The sequence below is a fragment of the Hemitrygon akajei genome, chromosome 25, assembly GCF_048418815.1.
Source record: "Hemitrygon akajei chromosome 25, sHemAka1.3, whole genome shotgun sequence".
NCBI lineage: Eukaryota > Metazoa > Chordata > Chondrichthyes > Myliobatiformes > Dasyatidae > Hemitrygon > Hemitrygon akajei.
The window spans coordinates 1,491,607-1,498,891 of NC_133148.1; the positions used below are offsets into that span (position 1 = coordinate 1,491,607).

The 7,285-nt window shown below is 43.9% G+C and overlaps 1 non-coding gene across 1 annotated transcript; it reads right to left on the minus strand.

Moving 5' to 3' along the window:
• Positions 1-2,188: 2,188 nt before the first annotated feature.
• trnal-uaa (transfer RNA leucine (anticodon UAA)) lies at positions 2,189-2,271 on the minus strand. The gene has a single exon. It is a non-coding gene; the product is annotated as a tRNA-Leu (tRNA).
• Positions 2,272-7,285: the final 5,014 nt, after the last annotated feature.

The following is a 7,285-nucleotide window of genomic DNA, read 5'->3' on the forward strand; positions in this document are numbered from 1 at the left end:
GCTTTTATTTAGGAACACATCTTGATCAAACGGAAATTTGGGTATGATTTCTTTCTGGAGCTGCCAGGCCACTTTCAATGACTGGCGTCCTTGTACTCCTCCGCCCAGTCATAACAATATTAAAACTACAGTTCGCATTTCAATCTTTCACGGAAGTACATCACCCTACATTTCACCACCCTGAACTTCATCGGCTATTATCCGCCCGATGAAACACCATGCATATGTATCCTGCTACAAGCGATCGCTCTTTGATTTTCATTTCACAATCTTCCTTATTCTTCTCCCTGTATGGAGCAATAAATTGTGTATATTTTATCTGTTCAGAACATACCATTGGACGTTTCAAAATATTGTACAGATCCATGTGAAAAGGCCCTTCTAATGAATATTCACCAGATACATCTGAACAGAAAAACGCCCTCACTGTGAGAGATTGCTACTCACTGTATTACCAGCAGTGCGGTGTCGTTTCTTTCATTCTATCTGAACGCATTTAGGAGTGCATTTCTTCAATTTTCAAACAACTCACAGCAGCGACAGCTCAACAGATTCCCGCTCCAAATATCCCACCCTGCATCCACAATTTCCAAATGGAACTGATCATTCATTTTTATCTCTATTTGCGAGCTCCAGAGAGGAATGCTCCATGGAGATTTCAGTCTGATCCATTGTTCACCTACCTGGGACAGCAAATGCCGCTAAGATTGGGTAATAATAATATTCATGCGGCAGGTGCGTATTCCGAGTCATTTTGCGTCGAGATGACCACTAGGCGCAGGCAAACAAACGGTATTCTGCTGTTTGACTAATTGGGCACCTGTCGATGTGTATATTTATATTGCAAGTAAAAACAATATGGGAGTAAGAGATCATCTCCCTGCGGGGTTACATTCCAAATAAGTGTTCAACTCCGTCTCATGTGAAGTAATCCTTTCCATTATTACGGTCGCTCCATACACCAGCAGCTAGCTGAGCACACGTGAAACAGCACAGCTGGAAATTTACGTTTCAAAGGTTCATGTGTTCCAGGTTCTTTATGAGTACGGACCTGTCGTGTAAATGTGAATAACAAGACCAAGTGAGAAGTGAGCTGATGAAATGACTCCCTGGACTCTTGTACTCTAGTGTCCTAGTACAATTCAAATTCCATTCCTATGCAACCGCTCTCCATGCTATTACCAAAGCGCCGAAAGCAAACAAACGATTTTACAGTAGTGACTGAGTTCGTGCAAATGCAGGAAAGCTGCATTCGGGGTAAAATCGAATGTTATATCATTAGAATCAAAATCAGAATCAGTGTTAACATGTCGTGAAATTCGTTGATTTATGGCAGCAGTACTTTGCAATACACAAGAGTGAAAGCTATAAATTACAGTGTGATGTATATACAAAGCAGAAAAAGATAAAAGTCGTCCAAGAGAGGATGAAAAGTACTGAGGTAGTGTTCTTGGGCTCATTATAAATTTCAGAAATCTTACGGCGGAGAGGAAGATGCTGTTCTTGAAAAGTTGAGTGGGTGTCTTTATGCTTCTATACATCATCCTTTATGGTAGCAATGTGAAGAGGACAGGATATGGCCGATGGAGTTCTCATTGATGGGTGCTGCATTTTAGCGGCATCGCCTTTTCAAAGTGTCCTGGACGCTGGGGAGACTATTGCCTAAAATGGAACCGGCAGAGTTTACAACCATAGAACATTACAGCACAGTACAGGCCCTTCAGCCCTGCATGTTGTGCCGATCCATATCATCCGTAAAAAAAGGTACTAAACCCACACTACCCCATAACCCTCTATTTTTCTTTCATTCATGTGCCTGTCAAAGAGGCTCTTAAATACCCCTGATGTTTTAGCCTCCACCACCATCCCTGGCAAATCATTCCAGGCACTCACAACACTCTGTGTAAAAAACTTACTCCTGATGTCTCCCCTAAACTTCCCTCCCATAACTTTGTACATATGCCCTCTTGTGTTTGCTACTCGTGCCCTGGGAAACATGTACTGGCTATCCACCCTATCTATGCCTCTCATAATCTTGTAGATCTCTATCAAGCCCCCTCTCATTCTTCTACGCTCCAAAGTGAAAAGTCCCAGCTCTGCTAACCAAAATATATTTATATTTTAAAATATAGTAAACGTCGAAATATTTTTGTGCCTCGAAAAATTCGGTACGTAACTGTTAATGAATTACCAGGAGTGGGGCTCGAACCCACGTGAACATTCGTTCATTGGATCTTAAGTCCAACGCCTTAACCACTCGGCCATCCTGGTCCGACTGAAGCATTTTACGATACTGTGCACTGATCCCTCCATACCAAACAATAATGCAACCAGTTAGAATGCTCCCCGCGCTACCACGTATATGTCATCTTATCACTCTCCATAATTCTGTTAGTTTAAATCTGTAAGGGAACGATATTCGACCAGTTCAAAGGTTCGGGTCCTGAACTGCGGCACTGCACAATTTAGAACTATTGTGCGAGTTCTTCCAGTAGTTATTCTGTCGAGATTGTTTGCTGGAGAAGTGGATTTGCTGTAGATGGTTTGCAAAAGAAAAAAATCTGTGCAAATGCAAGAAAGAAATAATGACAAAGAAGAAAGCAATAAATATCGAGAACATGAGAAGAAGAGTCATTGAAGGTGAGTTCATCGGTTGTGAGGATATTTCAAAGATATGGCAAGAGAGGATGTGGGAAGGTTTCGCCCTTTGTTCAACAGCAAGATGATTGATGAGTAATAACTGTTCCTGAACCAGGTGGTGTTGATCCTGAGGTTCCCTTACCTTCCTCCTGATGGGATCAGCGAAGTAAGAGCATGACCAGAATCATGGGTGTCTCTGATGATGGATGCTGCTTTTTCATTAAGTTTTTCGGGCCCATGTGGGGAGCAGGAGAGCGATGGGCTCCGAGATTTTTAAAGCACATGAATTGGTTAATTGTTGTTTAACGAGAGTCTTATTCCCTGATGCCATCTGTTTAACCATGTTAATTTTTTTTAGACAGCTTCAGAGACTCCTTGCTACTTGCATTATTTTAAGTGGCCGTTCTGTCAGCGCAATCGCGGAGTGATATGTGTCCCAGTGTCCTTCGGGAATTTTGAGAATGACATGTGTCCCAGTGTCCTTAGGTCGAACCACAAAGGTTCTTGTGCATCAACTCTGGTCGCCGTCTCCACATGGGTGTCAACCTTTCCTCTGCACTGGAGTCCCGTCATTGCCAGAGCACTTCATGACAGCTATCGTGCGACAACGGTTCGTATAGAAGTGTTTAATGGTGGAGAGAGCTTAACCCATGATGGATTGGGTCATATCCATCACTTTGTTGCAGGACTTCCCGTTTAAGGGCTTTGATGTTTCTATACCAGGCTGTAATGCAGTCAGTCAATATAGTCTCCACTACACATCTCTCGAAATGTGTTAATATTTTAGATATCATGCCGAAACTTCGCAAACTTCGAAGGAAGTAAAGTTCCTCCGAAAAAGATAATATCGACGAATTTGAATATGATGACCCTGTCCACCGGTGATCCTCCAATGAGAACTAGCTCATAGACGACAGGGTTCCTCCTCCTGAAGTCAATAATCAGCTCCTCGTTCTTGTCGACATTGTGTAAGAGGTTCTTGTTGTGCAGCTATCCGACCAACTGTGCGTAGTCATGCAGTCTTAAATGGATATCGAGTCGAGCAGGGGACTATGCATACAGCTTTGTGGTGCATCTGTACTGATGGAGAGTTTGTGGTGGAGATGTTGCAGCCAATCCGAACTGACTGGAGTCTCCAAGTGAACAATTGCAACAGGAGCTACCGAGGCCAGGATCTTGAAGCGTATTGCTGGGTTTTGAACGGATGAAACATTGAATGCCGAGATGTGGTCGATATGAGGATTCTGATGTGTGCATTTTGCCGTGCATATATTCCAGGGTTGAGGGAAGATCTAATAGAATGACATCTCTTCTGGATCTGTTGCTCCGGTAGACAGATTATAGTCCATCCAAGTCGTTTCTCTGAAAGAAATTCTTAAGTTTTATCAACAACCTCTCAGAATACTGCATCTCTGTGTATGTAAGTACGACTGGACGATTGTCTTTCAGGCAGATTCCCACGTATAAGAGAAGCAGGTAGGTAGCTGATATTGCTGAAGCGAAAGGTTAAATATCTCAGTGATGACTCCAACCAGTTGATCAGCACAGTTCTGCAACACTTGGCCGAGTACCCCGTCTGACAGATTGCTTTTCCTGGGTTCGCCCTCCTGAAGAATGCTCTCACCTCGGTCTCAGAGACGGAAATCCCATGGTGATCGGAGGCTGCGGGATATCATGATGAGTCACTCAGTCATGCGACACTCGCATCCCTTTTCAATAGCTTCTATCCGGCTTCCCTCTCCTGACAAGCATCCTGTCGCCTGAAGCCTGCACCTGCGGCGTGTTGTCCCCCCTGTATCTCCTGTCAATCAACCCTTCAGTCTCCTGAATGATCCGGAGTTCATCCTTTTCCAACGCAAGTTCCATAATTCCTTCTGCAAGAAGCTGAAACTGGATGCATTTCTTGCAACTCTGGCCGTCAGGGATACTGTACGTCTCCCTGTCATATCACGTTCCCCAAAATGAGCTCCGTCCTGTCCTGACTGTCATTACAGCTGCTCTTAAAGTGCAATGAGGAGATCATAAAACCATAAGACTTCGGAGCAGAATTGGCCCGCTCGGTCCGTGGAGTCTGCTCTGCATTGATAAGGGATCTCAAAGCCAACATCAAAGCAAAAGATAACCCATGTAATAAGCAAAAGGTAACGGGACGTTACAGGATTGGGAAACTTTCAAAAACCGGGAGAAGTCAACAGGAAAAAAAGGTCATGGATGAAAAGGTGAAATAGGAAGGGAAGCTAACCAATACTACCAAAGGTTTAAATTGTATTTTTAAAAAATACAATTTTTTTTTAAGATATAGAAACATGGAAACATAGAAAATAGGTGCAGGAGTAGGCATTCGGCCCTTCGATCCTGCACCGCCATTCAGTATGATCATGGCTGATCATCCAACACAGAACCCTGTACCTGCTTTCTCTCCATACCACCTGATCCCTTTAGCCACACGGGCCATATCTAACTTTCTCTTAAATATAGCCAATGAACCGACCTCAACTGTTTCCTGTGGCAGAGAATTCCACAGATTCACCACTCTCTGTGTGAAAAAGTTTTTCCTCATTTCGGTCCTAAAAGGCTTCCCCTTTATCCTTAAACTGTGACCCCTCGTTCTGGACTTCCCCAACATCGGAAACAATCTTCCTGCATCTATCCTGTCCAATCCCTTTAGAAATTTATACGTTTCAATAAGATCCCCCCTCAATCTTCTAAATTCCAGTAAGTATAAGCCTAGTCTGTCCAGTCTTTCTACATATGAAAGTCCTGCCATCCCAGGAATCAATCTGGTGAACCTTCTTTGTACTCCCTCAATGGCAAGAATGTCTTTCCTCAGATTAGGGGACCAAACCTGCACACAATACTCTAGGTGGGGTCTCACCAAGGCCTTGTACAACTGCAGTAGAACCTCCCTGCTCCTGTACTCAAATCCTTTTGCTATGAATGCCAACATATCATTTGCCTTTTTCACCGCCAGCTGTACCTGCATGCCCACCTTCAATGACTGGTGTACAATGACACCCAGGTCTCGTTGCACCTCGCCTTTTCCTAATCGGCCACCGTTCAGGTCTGTTTTCCTGTTCTTGCAACCAAAGTGGATAACCTCACATTTATCCACATTAAATTGCATCTGCCATGAATTTGCCCACTCACCTAACCTATCCAAGTCACCCTGCATCCTCTTAGCATCCTCCTCACAGCTAACGCCGCCGCCCAGCTTCGTGTCATCCGGAAACTTGGAGATGTTGCATTTAATTCCCTGGTCTAAATCATTAATATATATTGTAAACAACTGGGGTCCCAGCACTGAGCCTTGTGGTACCCCACTAGTCACTGCCTGCCATTCTGAAAAGGTCCCGTTTACTCCCACTCTTTGCTTCCTGTCTGCCAACCAATTCTCTATCCATATCAATACCATACCCCCAATACTGTGTGCTTTACGTTTGCACACTAATCTCCTGTGTGGAGATATATAAAGAGTAAAAGAGTGGATAAGTAGACTGGATCGCTGGAAAATGTCGCGAGAGAGATATTAAAGAGGGACATTAAACTGGCGGACGAATTCATCCTTTTGCATTCGTCTTCACAATGGAAGACAGGAGAAGTATGCCAGAGCTTCGGATATATCAGGGAAGAAAAGTGAGTGCCATTATTAATTCTAGGGAGAAGATGGTTGGGACGTGAAAGGTTTGAAGATCAACAGGACACCTGGATTAGAGAGACTGCATCCCAAGGTTCTGAAAGAGGGTACTGAAGCGAATGCGAATGTATTATTAAGGATCTTTCAAGAATCAATTGATTCTGCAGGACTGAACAAACTGCTAATGTCACTCCTCACTTCAATAACGGAGGGGGACATTGTAAAATAAATTATAGGTCTTTTAACCTGATCTCATTGGTTGGGAAGGTATTGGAGTCGATTATTCAGGATGTGTTTCGAAGCTACTTGGAATCACCTGATAAAATAAGTAAAAGTCAGAAAGGTATTCTTAAGGGAAAATTTTGCCTGTAAAAACTATTAGATTCATTCGAGGAAATACGTAGTGGCATGGAGTAAGGGGAAACATGGATCTTGTGCACGTGGGTTTCAGAACGTCTTTGACAAGGTGCCGCACACGAGGATGCTACCAAGATAAGAGTCCATAGCATTGCAGGAAAGATAGAAGGATGAATGGGGCATTGGCTGATTGGCAGGAGGAAATGGGTGGGAATAAAGAGATCCTTTTCTGATTGGTTGCCAGTGGTTAGTGGTGTTTTACAGAGTCGGTTTTGGGACTGCTTTTTTAACATTGCATGCTACCGATTTGGAGGACGTTGTTGATGGCCTCGTGGCCATGTTTGCGGACAATCGGGAGATTCTTTGAGGGAAAGGTACTGTCGACAAAGTAGGGAGCTCCAACTACATAAACCTTTGTATCATCTGCAAACCTGTCCACAAAACCATGACTTTCATCATCGAAATCATGGACATCACGGCAGAACAAGCGTTCCCAATACTGAGCCCGACAGACCACCACTCACTCGCCACCGGCAGCCATGCAGAATACTGCCCCTTTATATCCACTCTTAGCGACCGGGCAGCCAGCAAGACGGCTGTCCATGTTAGTATCTTTCCTGTAATACAATGGGCTCTTGTCAAGCAGCTTCATTT